This window comes from Octodon degus, unplaced genomic scaffold (assembly GCF_000260255.1).
Source record: "Octodon degus isolate 3935 unplaced genomic scaffold, OctDeg1.0 scaffold00005, whole genome shotgun sequence".
Lineage (NCBI taxonomy): Eukaryota > Metazoa > Chordata > Mammalia > Rodentia > Octodontidae > Octodon > Octodon degus.
The window spans coordinates 19,994,644-20,012,246 of NW_004524581.1; the positions used below are offsets into that span (position 1 = coordinate 19,994,644).

Here is a 17,603-nt window from a genome sequence, read left to right on the forward strand (position 1 = left end):
GGGGAAAGAAATGCTCTGTCTGAGAGAGGGACAGAAGGGGACCTGAGTGGGTTACCAAAGAATCTGCCTTTTCTAGGGATTTTTATAGCACAAAACCACAAGGTGCGGTGGGTCTAAGATGCAAAACAGAGGAACTTGCATATGAGGTGGGCAAACACAATGTCCTATTAATAAGATTACATGCTTAGGTAAAATTGATTAAATAGGGATTAAATGGGCACATGAGTCATACAGCAAGTGGGCATGAATACAGAACAGGGGCTTCTCCTGTAGGGGTTGGGCCAGTGACTTTTGGCTTTTTCAAGGTGACTGATACCTACTTAGAATTATCAATCCTTGATGACCATCCCTAGGGAAGTATGTAGCTGCATTTGTTTGATCTTTTGTCTTGAGGTCTGGCCCACAGCAGGAGCATCTGTCTCTCCCATAGTTGCAAGGACATCTTGTCTTCCATATTGTCACCGTGAGGGCCTGGCCCTGCCTGCCTATAATATTTTTATCTGACTCAGCTGCTCACAGTCAGTGTATATGCCTGCATGGTGCCTCTGTTCTCTGCTCTTCCAAGTGTATCTGTGAGGACAGAGTTGTGAGGAGGAGTTGGACTGTGAGAAACCAGTTTCTGTTTTTAAAATTAACTTTGTTGGTATATTTTTGACAAACATTTCCTTGCTTCTTCCAAATATCTAGCCCCCATTTTGATCCTTCTTCGTGCTCTAGGTTTCTCACACAAGACAAACAGTGCAGCATTTAAACTCATGCTTTTGATTTCTTTCATTTGCAGTTATGGTGTCAAGGTACATTTATTTACCTAAAAATGTCTCAAGTTTATTCTTCTTTATGGCAGAATAGTACTCCACTGTATAGGAAACCACATTTTCTGTATCCCTGGGCATCTGGGATGGTCACAAGATTTAGCTATGAGAAACTATGCTGTTATAAATAGGAGTGTGCAATATTATTGTGGTATAATGCTTTTAATTCTTTCAGGAGATGCAAAGAAGTGGAATAGTGGGTCAAATGGAACCACTTGTCTAGTTTTTGAGGACTCTCCGCACTGATTTCCACAGTGGTTGCACCAATCTACACTCATACCAGTGATTGAGAAAGATTCCTTTCCCCCCACAGCTCCACTAGCATTTGTTATTGGTTGATTTCCTGATAATAGCCATTCTTTCTGGAATAAGATGGAATCTCAGTGTTGTTTTAATTTGCATTTCTAGAATGATCAATGGTGCTGAACATTTTTAGTATATTTATTTGTTGTTTATACTTCTTCATCTGAGAAGTGTCTATTCATTTCAAATGCCCTTTTTTGGACTGAGTCTTTAAATTTAGGAGTTTTTGATGTTTTGAGTTCATTATATACTCTAGCTATTAGTACTTTGTATGAAGAATAGCTGGTAGCATTTTTCTCATTCTATGAGTTGTTTATTTTTACTCTATTGGTGGCTTCTTTTGCTGCGCAAAAGCTTTTTGATATGGTGAGATTCTAGTTGACTCTTTGTAATATTTCCTGTGCAATCAGAGTTTTGTTCATAAAGTTCTCACCTCCACCAATGTCTTCAAGAGTTTTACCAATTTTATCTTCTAGTAGATTATTTTGATTTTAATATTTAGATCTTTGATCTGTTTTGACTTTCTCTTAGTATGTAATGAAACATGTGAGTCTAGGTTTAATTTTGGTGTGTGTAAAGTCATGTTCCCCAGCACCATTTATAAAGAGGCTATCTTCCAGGGAAGGTGTTTGGCCCAAAGGTGGCTGACTGCATTTGGAGTTGTGTCTGCCTCCGTTGTTCTGTTCCAGATCCTCAGCTCAGTTTTATTTCTCCAGGATGACATTGTTTCTTATCATGGTAGCTTTGTAGCATAATTTCTTGGGGATTGTGATGCTCCTTGCCTTGTCTTTGTTGCCCAGAGCTGTATTTGCTATGTTAGGTCTATTCTGTGTCCAAATTAATTTTAGGATTATTTTCTCTAATTCTGTGAGGTAAGCTATTGGTGTTTTTATTGGGATTGAATTAAATTTGTACAAGAGTTTTGTAAGTATGGATTTTTTTTAAGAACACAAAATAGTTAATAAAAAAGCATTAGAAATGATACAAAAGTTCACCAAACAAAGTAATAGTAATTTAACAATAGTTGCTGTATTGCATGATGTTATCTTCAAGTTGGATATTTAGGTTAGTTAGTTATTTAGGTTAGTTATATTAGGTTACTTAGGTTACCAGATATAAATGTGCAAAATTGATTAAAAAACAAAACAAAACAAAACAAAAGAGCAACAACTTTTATAAGAAATGGGAAGGAAAAACTGGGATAAGGAAAAGAACAAAAGGAAGAAGGGAAAAAGATATATTCATGTATACATGTAGGATAATTTGTATAATTGTATTGCTGATTTCTGCTGGTCTTTAAAAGGAGCAGTTAATGCTTAGTTTGGACATTTTCACTCTATTAATTCGCCTATCCAAAAACAAGGGATATCTTTCCATTTTCTGTTATCTTCTTTTTTCTTCTTTTTTTGGGGGTATTATAGTTTTCAATGTAAAGGTCTTTGACTTCTTTCATTAGATTGAATTCTAAGTATTTCATTTTTTGCTTGCTATTGTGAAACGCGTTATTTCCTTAGTTTCTCTCTCAGTGAGTTTGGTATGTATGTAAAGGAATGCTATTGATGTTTTGAGTTTTGGCTTTGCATCTTTGTATGCTTCTGAATTCAGTTATTGACTCTAGGAGTCTTGTGGGGAGTTTGGGGGGTCTTCTATGTATAGTATTGTATCATTTGCAAATAATGATAATTTAACTTCTTCCTCTTCTCTCCCTATTTCTTTCTTTTCTTTCTCTTGTCTAATTGCCTTAGCTAATCTCTGTTTCTAGGGATGATACTGAATAGGAGTCGTGATAGTGGGCATCCTTGTTTTGCTTCTGATTTTAAGGTGAAAGCTTCTGTTTTTTTACTATTTAGTATGATGTTGGCTGTTGGTTTGTCATAGATGGCTTTTATCAGATTGAGATAAAGATTACATGGTCCAATTTTATGTAGAGTTTTTTTTTTTATCATGAATGGGTGTTAGATCTTGCCAAATGTTTTTTTTTCTACATCTATTGAGATGATCATGTAGTTTTTGTTAATATGGTTTACTACAATACTGATTTGCATATTATGAACCACCCCTGTTTTCCTAGGATGAATCCTAATTGGTCATAATGTATAATCTTGATTTTCTGAATTCTGTTTCCCAGAATCTTATTGAGGAATTTTGCATCTATATTCATTAAGGAGATTGGCCTGTAATAATTCTCCTCCTCCTCCTCCTCCTCCTCCTCCTCCTCTTCCTCCTTGGTTGTATCCTTCTCTAGTTTTGGTATCAGAGTAATGCCTGCTTTCAGAAATGAGTTTAGGACTGTTACTTCCCTTTAATCTCATTAAACTGAGGAGCAGTGGCATTAGATGTTCTCTAAGTTTCTTATAGAATTTAGCTGTGAATTAATCAGGACCTGGGCTTTTTTTGTTGGTAAATTTTTAATTACTTCTTCATTTGATTGACTGGATTACTTAGAATTTTTGTATCTTCTTGACTCAGCTTCTATAATTTACATGTGTCAAGGAATCTGTCTATTTCTTCTGTGTTTTTCATCTTCTTAGAGTACAGCTTCTTCAAGTAGATATTGATGATCTTCTAGATTTTTTTTGGATCTGTTGTGATCTCATCCTTTCATTCCTAACTGAATGAATTTCAATCTTTTCTTTACTGCTTTTCATAAGGTTGGCTGAGTATTTGTCTGTTTAATGTAATCTTTCAAAGAGCCAACTTTTTGATTCCTTGTGTTTTTGTACTGTCTTTTTACTCTCAATTGCATTAATTTTGGCTCTGATCTTTATAATATCCTCCCTTGTATATGTTTTTGGTATAACTTGCTCATCTTTTTCTAGATGCCTGAGGTTTAGGTTATTTGTTTGTGTTTGCTCTGTTTTTCTGATGTGGGATTCACTGCTATAAATTTCCCTCATAGGACCACTTTCATTATGTTCCATATGTTGTATTGGCCTTATCATTTAGCTGTATAAATTGTCTAATTTCTTCTTTAGTTTCATCTGTGACATTTTGGTTGTTCAGCAGGGTGCTATTAATTTCCATACATTTATGCAATTTTGTGTTATTGATTTCCAATTTGAAAAAATTTTTTATTCATTGGAATGAGAAAAAAATAGCAATGAAACAGTTTCAAAGCAGGTTAGTAGGACAGTTACAATAATTAATACACAGCATATTATTGTTTTCATAGTTGATTTCCAATTTTACTGCACTATGATCTAGTAATATGCCAAGGTCCAGCCTCAGCTTCCAGGGAACAACAACCTGAGGAGAGAGGAACGCGGGCAGCGAAGAAGAAAGACTCAGAGAAACACAGTAGGGTTAGGAGGGAAGAAGAGTGTTTCTCTTCAACCCAGAGCAAAATCAGGAGCCTGTATTTATATATGAGTGATTCCATAAGCTTTTTCCATGCGAAATTAACAGATGTGGTTTTCATCTATAAGCAAAAAACACTTTAAATTTTGATGAATATGAGTACGCAGTATAAACTAGGAGTAGTCAGGAAAACTTAATCAAACATCGTTCTTTCTGTTCTATTTCTGCCCTATTGAAACTCTCTGCTCTCAGGGGCACTTTCATACTGCCTCAAGATCTTGACTCTAAACTTCCTTGTTATTGTTGAATGATCCTGGCTTAGGCCTGGGCCTTTCTCCAGGTTTACATGGTAGGCGACAAAGAGTCAACCTCTATAAGAAATTTATGCACTTAATTAAGTTGTGCCAAATCCCTAGGTGATTAATTGTGTGCTCTCTTTCATGTGAATCATAAGCCTAACAATTCTCAGGGGGGTTGTGGAGACACATCCATGTGAGCTCTGCTTTGCAGATTCTCCAAACTTGAGGTGACTTTGTCAGAGGCCAAGCTTTGGGTGACTTTCCATAGTAATATGCATGGAGTAACTCCAATCCCTTCACATTTACTTAAGCATATTCTATGAGTTCGTATGTGGTCTATTCTGGAGAACACCCTAGGTGGAGCTGAAAAGAATATGCATTCTGTTGTTATGCTGTGGAACACTCTGTAGACATCAACTGAGTCCATTTGTTCAAAGGTTTGGTTCAACTCTGGAATTCGTTTGTTGATTTTGTTCAGTTGACCTATTTGTGATGGTGGGGTATTGAGGTCTCCCAGTATAGTCATATTAGTACTTACCTGATTTTTCTTCTCTCTCTCTCTCTCTCTCTCTCTCTCTCTCTCTCTCTCTCTCTCGTTCTCTCTCTCCATCCAACTGTGACACTGAGGATACAGCTACCCTATGAAGCCCCTGGATGCATTTAGAAGCAAGTGAGTGATCAAGACAACAGGATTTATGTTCAATTTTTCTTTTAGTCTGGACAGAGGAGTAGGTGAGACACAAAACTAGCAGCACTGTGAAGTAGGTTAAGTTACTCACACAGGGTTAAGCAGTGAACAAGACATAGAGAAAAAGAAAGAAAGGGAGACAGGGAGAGAAGGAAAGAGGGAGGGACAGAAGGAGGAAAGGCACATTCTGGCCTCAGGGAGTTGCTGTGGAGAAGAGCATTGCTGAAAGCAACTAGAGGGAGGGCCTCAGATTGTCTGCTAGTCTTATTGCACCAAGCTATTTTATTTATTTTTATTATTTTATATATTTATTTATTTTTGGCTGAACCAGGGATCGAACTCAGACCCTTGTGCTTGCCAGGGAAGCACTTATTCCACTGAGCCATCTACCCGGCCCTGCACCAAGCTATTAAACTCAAGGAGATCTGAAAGCCCAGCCATGCTGCCAGAGGGATTGTTACCCAGCACAGCAGGAGAAAGGTCAGGGGTCGGGGACAGAGAGGGAATCAGTGGCAGTGATAGTGCCAGAGGGAGGTGGGCAGGCAGAGGTCAATATGTGGTGGCAGGTTTGATTCCTAGGCCTCGTCTTGGAGCTCCTGATAGGTTTCGCTCTCTACCATGGGAAAGAATCTCAGGACAGGTGAGGAGAAGAGCTTGTGATGGTCCATCCTTAGTGTCACTTGGCTGGGCTGGGCATACCCAGGCATGTGATGAAATATAGTACTAGGTGTCTGTGAGGATGTTTCTGGATGACAGTGACATTTCAGTGGGAGGCCCTAGCTGGGCCAACTACCCCTGCAATGCATGTGGCCTCCATCCAGTCCATTGGAAGTTGGCAGAGAAGCAGAGGGTGGAACAAGGGAATGTTTCTTTTCCCTGCCTGACTGGTTGGAGCTGAAACATATATCTACTCCTACCATCCAAGTAACTTTGGACCAGACTTTATACACTAGATTCTCCTGGTTCCTGGACTTGGTCTTGGCCTGGACTCAGAACAACAGTTCTCTCAGCTCTCAGGCAGATACAGGACCTGTGTCACTGGCTCCCTGGGGTCTGCTGGGTGTTGACTGCAGGTCATGAGACTCCTTGCCTCCTGACCACATGAGGCAAGATAGTGTAATTTACTTACAACAAATCATAGGTCCCAGTCCCTCTGCCTGCTACCTTCTTCAGGATGTGTCTTCAATAAACCCAATCCCTTCTTACAAACATTTTCTCCTGAATACTGGAACCTATGGTGAGCAGCCTGGGCAGTTGAATCCAATATAAGCACTGCAAAATAAATACAAAATAAAAGTAAATCCCATCCATCTATGCTTCTATCCATCCATTCATTCATCCATTCTTCTATCTGCGCATCCATCAATCCATTTATCCTATCTGTCCATCCATCCATTCATCCATCCATCCATCCAACATTAGTTCTGTATCTCTGAAGGACAGTGTCCACCTTGACAAGTACAAGTGTTATAGGCAGCTGAATTAGATAGAAATATATGCAATCAAAAAGGGCCGGGTCCTCAAGGAGACAAGATGGAAGACAGGGTGACTTTGCAATTTAGAAGAGACAGACACTTCCCTATGGGTCACACCTCAAGACAAAAGAGGAAACATACAGCTACATACTTCCCTAGGGATGGGCATCAGGGATGGATATTCTAAATAGGTATCAATCAGCTTGAAAGAGCTCAAATGAGTCAACCCCCAACAGGAAGAGACCTTGTCCCATATTCTTGCCTGCTTTTTATGTGACTCTCTTCCTCATTTGGTACTGGATTCAATCAACTTTACCTGAGCAATGGTGCTTGTAATCTCATTGGTTGATCATAGTTTTGTCATATCTCATGCCCACCTAAGCGAGTTCCCATGTCTTCTCCACCATCGTAGACCTGCCTCACCATGTGGTTTTCCTCTATAAAAGTCCCTGGAAGAGACAGCTTCCTGGAGACCACCCTCTCAGGGTCCCCTCCTATCCCTCTCTCATATAGGAGCTGTCTTTCTTCTAATAAATATATTCTGCTCATAACCTTCATTTGTTCCTAAAATTCATTCTTCAGTTTTAGAGAACATGAATTTGTCCCAGGTACCTTTCAGGTTGAGAGTTTCATTTTTTCCCTATATCATTTAGAGTTCATCCACCCAAGATCATTTGTCCCCGGTGTCACAAACATTTCCTTCCCCCTACTATCTTCTTTCATGCTGGGACTTTTGTGTGAAAGGTGCGCATAGAGACAACCTTAGGAAAGAACAGGATGAGAAGAAGGGCGGGGGGAATGCTCTTGGGCCCCACAGCATTTTAGTCTGTGTTCTCAGCACATAACAATCACATTCATCATGGGGAATCAGTGCACCTACACCTCTTAATTCTTTTTACTTCTCCTTACCCTGCCCTCCCTCCTTTCACCCCTCCCTCCACCTCCCACCACCTCTCTCCACCTCCTGGACTTCACCAGTCTTTGAACTGCTGGCGATGTGATGATGGGTTGGTGTGATGAGCACAGGCTGGCCTCAACATGGGCAGCTGTGAGGCTCCACAAGGCCTTGCACAGGTGGAACTGCTTGGGGGAGTCCCAGTACATTCTGAACACAGATTGCGCATGGCCTGTGGTGTGGGCCCTGAAAATGGTGAAATCAGTCTTGAAAGAATAGGTCCACGTGTGTCCTTTGGAGAAATGTGGGTGCCCTGAGCAGGAAGGAGCGGCAGTAGCTTCTGCCAAAGGAAGACCCAGAGGAGTGCCCCAAACTCCTCCAAGTACCCCCATACCTCAGGGTTAACCTTAGAAGGCAGGGACTCCAGTTTCTATTTTAAACTGGGTGAGAAGGCAAGATGGAAATTGCTGACTACACAAAGAGAAAGAGGCTTCCCAGAGCAATGGGCCGTTCCACCCCCAGGCTGAGTTTCAGTATCTTGGTCACAGACAGAAGCCTCTCTCCAGACCTGAGCAAGAAGTTACCTCAGCAGTTACGCAGGTAGTCTGGCCAGGCCTTCATTCCCATGGGGGAGAATCTGGTTATCCTGAGGCACTGAGGCTGAGTCAGGTGCATTTAGCTGGAGGCTGCATCAGGGTGCAGAGGGAGGAGGCTCAGGGACCAGAGACCGGAGACCACCCTTAGGCTGTGGGACCACAGTCCACCTGCGAGGACCACAGAGAGAGCTGCCGCAGTTCCTGAGCCTCCTCTTGGGAGGATTTCAACCCACCTGCAGTGGACATGCAAAGTGCATTTCACTCCATGCCACACTGTCCCCCTTCTGCAGGAAGCCAATGCTTCGCCAGCGACAGACCTTCCCAATGTTAGTTCAAGCCTTTCCATAGTTGGTGAGAACCAGTAGCCTCAAAGCCTGGGAAACAAACAGCATCATGCTGAGTTCTCCTTGTTGCCTTTATGTAGATCCAAATACTGCTCCCATAATTCCTTGGGGCCTGTGGCGTAGACAGGTTTTGTCAATGGAGTTTGCTTTTCTCCCCACCCACGCATTCCTCAGCATAGCTCACCTGAGGAGTACATGCTCCTCTGTCCTTGCAAAAGCACCTCATTCATCGCAGGGAAACCGTTCTTCCCCATTCCTGTGGTCTTCTTGGAATCAATGCCCCTTTTGACTGTGACACCCTATGGCAGTGCCCCAAGAGCCTGTTTGCTAGTCCTGGTCACTGTGATCTTCAGCACTGCTATTCTTCCACCTTCTGGGCTCAGCGCTGTCTTTTACCTGTGTGATTCATGAGGTATCACGGTCACCACAAAGCCAGGCCCCGACATCGTCAGGAAGCCACTTTATACTCCTTGATCTGCGTGTCCTTGGTGAGAGAATTCAGTCAAGATACAAAGGTAGCTGACGGGGTGGCAGGATACAGGTAGAATGTATTGTAAAGTAGATACAGAGAGCGCCGCGCCTCCCAGCAGGAAGGCAGGCGCACCACACAGACCTCCGCCCGAGTGCAGGTGTGAGTTTCTGTGCTCACCAAGGTTCCGCTGGGATTTGGGGAGCTCACAATGCTCGTTGCTCCATTTACACCCTTCATGTGCTTCTTAACATTTCTCTCAGGGTTCCATTGCAATGTCGACATTTCAAGGACTCTAAACTAGGTCTCAGCCCACCGAGGGAGGGCTTTAAAGACTGCACCCTTTTCCAACATTATTGGCCATACACCCCTGGAATAATGTGTGCCTTTTGTAGACACAGACAGCCAGATATTAAGGAATATGCACAACATATACCCTTTTCTTTTCTTTTTCTTTTTTTTTTTTTTTTTTGAGAAAGGGTCTTGATATACAGCTCAGGCTGACCTTGAGCTCTTTTTGTAGCCCAGGCTGGTCTTGAACTCACAAAGATCCTCCTGCTTCAGCCTCCCGAGTGCTGGGACTACAGGTGTGAGCCACAGCACGCAGCTCCACAACATCTAACCTTAAACATCCCTAGGCTCTCTTGGGTTGCTTTGGGTCTGAGACCTAACAAATACAGTCCATGGTGATGTCTTGTTTCTTATGTATACCTGGGTGCATATGCTTTTTGGGCCTCCCTGTTTCGCAGGCTTTCTAATGTCCAGCCAGCCACATCGCTAAGCTCTCTTGTTTTTCTTAATTGGAGTTGATCTCTTTTGCTTGTGATCAGAGAAATCTGGAAATAACAATCAGAAAGGCCTTCCCTAACACGATTTTCTTAAGAGCAACAGCATCATAATCACCTTTCTCGGGAGTCCAGTCACAGGGAGGATAATATATTTCATAGGATAATAAGAATGGTTGGTAAAATTAAGGCAATCTAGAATAGGTGGGTGCTTTCTAGTCTGAGTACCTCTGGGGTATGCAAAGCAGAGTAGAAGCATGTAGGCCTCCTGGTCACTGACAGCTGCCAACGAATGGACCATCTGGCTGAGGGGACAGCTATGTGTGCAGGGAGGGACAGCAGAAGGGCAAGCTCAAGTGATTTTACTCTGGGGTTGCCTTGGAGGCAACTCTGATCTGTATCATTATTAATAAGCAAAGAAAAATGAAAATGCATTAATTAAATTTGATAAGGTGCTAAGATAATGTGTTTAGGACTAGGGTAAAATGACAAAGGACCTGTCCTAACAGAATGGCCTCAGAGCAGCAAGGTGGCACCCCACAGCGCTTGCTTCTTCCTTTCAAAAACTTAAAACTATTCTCAGGACAGCTGGTCCTTACTTTGGGAAGAAGGTAGGAGAAAGAGGGATGCAGAAGCCTGGTAGATTTTTATTCAAATACAATGCTGGTCAGTGGCATGTGGCAGGAATACTTTGGGCTGTAGGAAGTGGAAGTCTCAAGTGACAGCTGCTTGAACCACAAATGAATGTTTTGTTATCTAATGATGAGTCTGGAAAAGTTTAGTTCTAGAGTATGTGCGAGTCCTCAGTGGTTATAAGAATGCCAGTTGGATACCTTTGCAAGTTTTCTCACTGTCTCTGTCAGACCCAACATAGCTTCAGCAACCCTAGGCAACAGCTTCTCTCTCTCTCTCTCTCTCTCTCTCTCTCTCTCTCTCTCTCTCTCTCTCTCGCATTTAGTACAGGGTCTGCAAGGTCTCACTACACAGATGGGACTCGTAGTGATCCTCCTGTTTTCAGCCTCCCAAGTGCTGGGATTATAGGCATGTGCCACCACACCTACTCTCAATCACTGGTTCAGCACTTCCTCAGTGGGCAGGCCCAGTACAGCACACTGGGGAGTGAGCCCCTGTCCCTGTGTCTGCCTAAGCAGGCAGTTTAATCCGCTGAGCTATCTGGCCAGCCCATGGTAATAGTATCTCCACAGACAGCTTCTCTGAAAGATTAGTGGTGACATAGAACATTGAATAAGTACCATCAGCCAAAGGGTGGCTATCTGGGTAAGTTAAATCTACATCTTTCCTTCTATTAAAATATGTTGCAGATAGATCCAATATTTAAAAAAATGAAAGAAGGCTGGTGTTTTAATTCAGAGGTAAAGTGCTTGCCTAGCATAACTGAGGTTCTGGGGCTCAATTCCCAGTAGTGGAAAAAAAAAAGGAAAAAAGTTGGGGATTGGAGGAGACAATTATGTAACATTTTGTATTGTTGGCAATGTTAAAATCTGTACATGACTTTAAAGCAAAAGAAGTAAATAACTTTGATTTTTTTTTTTTTCTTTTAAGGCACAGTCTTAGTATGTAGTTCAGGCTGGCCTTGAACCTGAGGCGATCCTCCTGCCTCAGCCTCCCCAGTGCTGCGATTACAGGTATATGCTACTATGCTTAGCAAGAACTTTGATTTTAAAGACCGCTTCCCCAAAGAGGAAGGAGGATGAGAGAGATCAAGGAACAATGCCCTAGAGAGCCTCCCCTCATCAGGGGGAGAGTTCTGCTCAGAGACCCCGTCAGGCATCTCTCTAGAGACGCTGAAGCCTGCGAGTTGCTGCGATCGGCCCGGCTGTCTCACCTTTCCTTCTGCAGAGCTTGCTGAATTCTGACAAGTTTAACACAAAACATAGACCACATCTATTTAAAATCACTACGAAAGAAAAGAGACATTAGAATGGAAACACAGAGGAGTAGAAGGGGAGAAACACTATTCTCTGCACCAGAGAAAATCCCCATCAACCATGAAAAAACAAGGTAAAATAAAAATGATATTTTGACTGGGGGTGCCATTGACCCTTGCATTATATTATGCCCATATTTTGTTACACTTCTGCATTATTTTTAAGCCTTAACCCAGCAAGCATTTCTCCCGACAGGACAAACTGATTTTTTTTTTTTTTTCCCCAGAACCGGGGATTGAACTCAGGTCTTTGCGCTTGCCAGGGAAGTGCTTAGTCCATGGAACCATCTCCCCAGCCCAGGATAAACTGATTGATTTACGCCAAAAGTTTTCTTTATTTCTGTCCTTTTTTTTTTTCATTTAGTTTCTCCACCCTTCTGCCCATAATATATAGAGAAAAGGAGACACCTTGTGTTTCAAGCATCTCCTGCTCACCTGAGAGTTCTACCACCTTGACGAAGTCTGGCATCCTCTGTGGTCTGTCTGACTCCCTCCCTGTAAGTTGAGCTGGTTGAATTAGACAGATCCTGTGGTCACTTTCAGTTCTGAAATTTGATGACCCTGTAGCCGGCATGGACCAGTGCACGACCTCTCTCCACCTCTGCTACTGGAGCCTGAACTCCCTCTCTTCTCACTTACCCTCTTGTCCTTTCTGTCCCCTCCTTGACCTGGACCACAGCAAACTGAGTCTATAGGTATTCTGTGGGACTCTCAAGTCCCCCCCAAAGCACTTTCCAGGAAGCCCATGAGCCATGCACCTTGGATTCCCAAGACACAAGCCTCCCTGGAGTGAAGAAGCGGGCTTGCACTGGTGGCTTCTGGTCAGTGGCGAAAGCAATAGGTGCTCCAGGGCCCACGGGAACGGTGTGCTGACCACATCACTGCATCCCAGTCACACCCTCCACATCCTTCCTATCTCAGAGGGAATGCCAGATGGTGAATGACTGTGCCAACAGCAAAGGTGGTAAATCCCCACATAGCAATGCCTAGGGTTTGACTCTGACTGAGAAGGCAAGACTGAGAAGGCCATCAGTTTCTGAAGGCCACAGATAGGAAATCAGTAATAAAAATCAGCAGCAGAAGCTCCTTTGGATGAATGGATAAAAGAAATGTACAAGATGGGAGAGAGATTTTTGGATAGCACCACGAGGGGAAGCACAGAAAGACCCTCGTGGGCTATTTGAGCGCTAATTGATGTCTTAGTCCACTTTGTGAGACTATAGCAGAATATTGCAGGTTGGCTGATGAACAGAAGAGAAATTCAGTTGGCTCATGGTTCTAGAAAGTCCCAGACCAAGGGGCTGACACAGAGAGGGGGACTTCTTCCTATGTCATAACATAGCAGAAGGCATCAGATGGCAGGTTGAGAGAGAGGCCAAGGCTTCCAAACTCACCCTTTTCTAAGGGACCTACTCCTGCCTCAGTGGCGCTAACCCATTCATCCTCATAGCATAATCATTTCTCACTGGGCTTCACCCCAACTCTGTTGCATCAGAAATTGTTCTCAATGCATGGCTTTTGGGTACACATGCAGCCCACAGCTGTTGGTAGCTTCCAAGATTGTGACCAAAACGGAGGAAATGACTGGGAAGCAACAGGCCTGGACAATTAATGAGGTCAGAACGCTCAGAGGAGGATGTTGACTGAAGGAGACACAGGAGGGCTCTCGGGGCTGGAGCTCAGGACTATTTTTAGGCATTGTTATGGCCACAATGAAGAGCAGCTGAGTAAAGCTACCCTCCCAGGGGGCCAGGACTTATCTGATTGCAGGATGGTTGGGCCAGACCAGAACACACTGAAGTTTGATCTGTACTATGGAGGATTTCCCAAGGCAAAATCTAAGAAGATGTAGTAGGAAAACAAATATTTGAACCAGTATCAAAGTGAAAGAAGTAGAAAGACATATAGAAACATATTTGGCCTGGGAACCAAGAAACTCTTGAATCGTGTATGAACGAGTCACATTTTCCTCTCAGAGCTCTGAAGGAAATGCAACAGCAATAAACAGACCTCCAGCTCCTACCAAGGCCTGCTAAAGCCTTTGTATTTATTGGTTTGTGTGTTGTCCTGACAGATGTGATTCAGTGAGACATCTGGCGTGGTGGGTGGGTCCTTGGCTTGGGAACTGATGGGGACTTCTGGCAGAAAGGAAAATATTGGGCCAGGAACCCATGGCCATGAACACGGAGAAGTCACAAGGACACTGGTAGGGTACAAAGATGAGAAGGACAGAAAGCGTCTGGGGTAACTTGCTGGTAGATCGCCTGCTCAGCTGTCCATTAAGCCCACACTGAGACTCCTTCTGGGATGTGCTCATGTTCAGCTTTAAGATGAGGCCAGGTGTCTTCAGTGACACTGGGGTTCCCACTCCTATGGTAATAGACACACGTCTTCCCTGGTTCTTATCACCCCGGCACTTGCTCTTGGTAGACTCTAATTTTTGACTTCTAAATAATTTTGTAACAGACGGTACCTGTGTGTGTCCTCATTTGTGTTTCTGTCGACATTCCTTTTTGTTTTTAAATGAGATTCAAACTCAAGACCTTGAACTTGCCAGGCAGGTGCTTATGCTGCTGAGCTGTATTCCCGGCCCTCTGCCAACATTCTTATAGATGTATGGAGCAGATATATATAAGATGTCTATGTGGCCTGCTCCATGATAGCGAAAAGCTGGAGATCCTGCAAATGGAGAAAACAGTGGGTCATTCATACAAAAATTCTTATACAGCAGAGAAAGGGAAAAGGTTCTAATTAGGGATAACACCACGGGTCAATAAGACTGAGTTGGGTGCTCCTAGTACTACAACGAGGTCCAAGTACTACGAGATACATCACATACAATGTCTAACAATGTTCTCTTCACTCACGCTCTCCTAGGCATGGAGGTTATAATTTCCTTAGCCCATTCAGGATACTCTACTCTGGTCATACTGAATAAAGGACTCTTCAGTGATAGTTTCCATCAAATTCATTTGAAATCTATCCTTAGGGCATCTGGGCATGTGCAGGTATCTCTGCCAAATTAATTAATTAATTAATTTAGTGTAGGGCCTTACTATGCAGCTTGAACTCATAGTGATTCTCCTGTTTTTAGCCTTCCCAGCTCTGGGATTATAGGCATGTACCACCACGCCCGGACTCCTTTGTTTGGATCAGCGGGTCCAGGAGTGTAGTACTAGGGATCAGACCCTGGCTCCTGCGCTTGTCTAAGCAGGTGCTTAGTCTGCTGAGCTATCTTGCTGACTTTTCTGCTAATTTTTAAAAAGTTATTAGTATATGTTTGTAATATATAATACGCACATTTGTTTGGGGTAATGAGTATGTATCTAGATTGTTTCTGATCCCCTTTTCCCTCTCTCCTAATTTGTTTAACTTTTCCTCTATAACCCTCTCAAATCAATTATTAACTGACCCCAAATAGCAAGCACTTCACCTTTACTGAGTTTTAGCACAACTCACAAATGTTCCAGTACATGCCGTACCTTCCTTCCCACCTCCACCCCCCACCCCGCACGCTGAGACAGCAATTGAGACTGGGCACAGTGATGCGTACCTGTCATCCCAGCGCTTGGGAAGCGGAAAACAGGAGAATCACTACGAGTCCAATCTACATAGTGAAACTCTGTACACCCTGCACACCCTGTCCTAAATACCAAAAATAAATAAATAAATAAATAAATAAATAAAAATAAAAAAAATAAAAAAAAGAAAGAAAAGAAAGAAATGGTCCAGTGCAGGTAGAGGATTATTTCCCATTTTTTCCTTAGGGGATAACATATGAGATACACACACACTTGGGTCCTGTACCTCTCATCTGTCTGCTAAGTGACCGAAGCACGAGGGATCCATTCCCAGGCGACCAGCAGTTACTGTTCAATGGCTTGTCAATAAGCACTTGAACTTCTGCTTCCCTAGCATATGTGAGATGCTGCCCAGACAGTAGCAGGACACCTCGGAGCACTCCGTAGCTGCTCATATGATGATAAACAATGACATGCAATTGGCCCCTGCCACAGTGGCTTTTGCATGTTTCTCTACTCTGACGTTGCCACTATTTGTTCTTAGGTCCCAGAAATAGTTAAAGACAGTCGCACAGAGTCCAGCCTGAAGCTGGGGAGATGGCAGAGTAGGAGGGTAAAGCACCTGTCCTGCCTGTGAGCTGTTTGGCTACAGAACCCCACGCGTGCGCCTTTGAGGCAGGCGGAGAAACCTCTGTCAGTGTTTGGGCGATGTTTCCTTGGGTGCCGTAATCTCACCTTGTCTTCTGAAAGCTTGTCCTATTATCCCACTTGGTGGCGAAGGTAAGCAGCAGTTGACACATGCTCCCCTAGCCTTGCAAAATAGCCTTGTGACAACAGCAGCTAAACCCTTCCCCTCCCTTCCTACTTCAAAGGCCAGAAACCAGGGACAGGAGCTGTGTCCGGCTTCCCTACTCTGGCCTGATTTACAGCCCTCCCCTGCCCCCCACCCCAGCTCTTTTCTGCATACTTTCCCACGTGAAGTGAGTTATTTATCTTCCTTAACAGTCAACTCAATTTCTTCCAGAAGAATGCTCCCCCAAGCACTGTTGTAATTTATTCCAGCACCGAGTTGCTCTTGTAATCACAAGGTTCTGAAAATAGGTTCTATAGCTCTTGCAGCTGCAGCCACCTCTCATACTGCCCAAACCTTTCCCCTCTCTTCCTTCTGCTTCCCAGGGAGAATCTAACAGCCCTGGAAGCCTCACCTGATCCAGCTCTGCCTGCCCTTCTATCTCCTGGCCCGGGCTGGTACTTCACTCCAGGGTTTAGTGTACTTCCTGCTCCTGGGATAATCTCTTCCTCCACCCCTCAGCAGCTTCTTGCTCTTCTCTAGTCTCTGCCAATCTCCTCCCTCCTTCAGGGAACTTCTTCCCTAAGCACCCTGGCATGGTGGGTCATCCCAGTGTGTACACACCACAGCAGTCCTTTCCAGCTTATTAGGTGCGTATTTATTTACTGTCTGCCTTCCCTGGAAAGCTGTAAACTGTCTGTGGACAAGGCTCACTCCTGGCCTGGCACTTGGCACTTACCTCTCGGACAGTGCTTGGCATATGACACATAATTACGACACACTTAAAGAAATGAGTTTCTGTCAAATGAACATCCCTATGGTTGGGAGTTGAAGGGTAGAGGTCATTTTCTATTTTTTAAAATTTAATGTATTTGGTACAGGGTCTTACTACGCAGCTTGGACTTGTAGTGATCCTCCTGTCTTCAGTCTCCCCAGTGCTGGGACTACAAACATGCACCACCATGCCTGGACTTGGTCGCTGCCTCAGTGCACCCCAAGAGCACAGCGTGATGTTTGGAGCCGGGGATCAAACCCTGGTCCCTATGCTAGCCAGAGCAGGCACTTAGTCCACTGAGCTATTTTGCCAGCCCTCATTTTCTTTATTTCTGATACTAGGACTTATTTTTAAATAATTCTGAGATAATCAGATTTAAATGCAGTTCTAAGAAAGAATTCATATGTTGTTTATCTACTTTCCCCCTATATAGCTACAGTATAGCATCACGGCTAGATTGACATCCACAGAGTCTGCTGATCTTAGTTTCATTGGAGAGGCTCTACCTGCCTGCCTTTTATAGTCATATTCATGTACCTTTGTCCTCCCCTCCCAGCCTCTGGCCACCCAGCGCCCCACCGAGTGATCTTATCTTCAAAGCTTGAA

At 43.5% G+C, this 17,603-nt stretch overlaps 1 long non-coding RNA gene across 2 annotated transcripts; it reads right to left on the reverse strand.

The window, feature by feature from the left end:
- Positions 1-4,298: 4,298 nt before the first annotated feature.
- LOC111817651 lies at positions 4,299-17,041 on the reverse strand. 2 transcript variants are annotated; one of them, XR_002821792.1, is made up of 4 exons: positions 16,638-17,041; positions 14,385-14,590; positions 6,529-6,671; positions 4,299-4,533 (listed from the first exon to the last, which is right to left on the reverse strand). It is a non-coding gene; the product is annotated as an uncharacterized LOC111817651 (long non-coding RNA). The 2 variants fall into 2 exon arrangements; XR_002821793.1 differs by lacking the exons at positions 14,385-14,590; positions 16,638-17,041 and adding an exon at positions 12,347-12,452.
- Positions 17,042-17,603: the final 562 nt, after the last annotated feature.